Consider the following 924-nt stretch of genomic DNA (forward strand, 5'->3'; position numbering starts at 1 on the left):
CAACCAAAAGGACATATAATACCACAGAGGGGATTACGTCAGGGGGACCCTCTATCCCCTTATCTGTTTATTATGTGTACGGAAGCATTGGTCGCAAATATTAAAAAGGCAGAACGAAATAAGAAGCTAACGGGTCTCAAGGTTGCTAGGGCCTGCCCCCCAATTTCCCATTTATTATTTGCAGACGATAGTCTTTTCTTTTGCAAAGCTCAGAAGGAAGAATGTCAGACAATTCTTAGGATTCTCAAGGAATATGAAGGGGCTTCAGGACAACAAATAAATTTTGAAAAATCTTCAATTCAATTTGGACACAAGATTGCAGAAGCTACACGACAGGAAGTTCGAGATATCTTAGGTATACATAATTTAGGAGGAATGGGGTCTTATTTGGGCATCCCAGAAAATCTGGGAGGATCGAAGGTGCAAGTTTTTGGATTTGTCCAAAAGCGTTTAAATAGCAGAGTAAATGGTTGGACTTTTAAATTTTTCACCAGAGGGGGTAAGGAAGTGATTATAAAATCTGTGGTTACAGCCTTGCCAAACAATGTGATGTCATGCTTTCGAATTCCAAAAACGGTAATGAAAAAATTAGTTAGTGCTGTAGCACAATTCTGGTGGAGTCCAGGGGTTAACAAGAGAGGTATGCGTTGGAAATCATGGGACAAACTGTGTAGCTCTAAGGACGATGGAGGTTTGGGATTTAAAGATCTAACAGATTTTAATACAGCTATGCTTAGGAAACAATTTTGGAGATTAATGGACAAACCGAATACTTTATTTTCTCGTGTATTCAAAGGGAGATATTTCAGGAATGCTTCAACCCTGGAACCCATTAGATCATACTCGTCATCTTAAGGTTGGCGTAGTATTGTCTCTACTAGATCTCTGGTTAGCAAAGGACTAATCAAAAGGGTGGGAACATGA

This window comes from Brassica oleracea, chromosome C7, assembly GCF_000695525.1.
Source record: "Brassica oleracea var. oleracea cultivar TO1000 chromosome C7, BOL, whole genome shotgun sequence".
NCBI lineage: Eukaryota > Viridiplantae > Streptophyta > Magnoliopsida > Brassicales > Brassicaceae > Brassica > Brassica oleracea.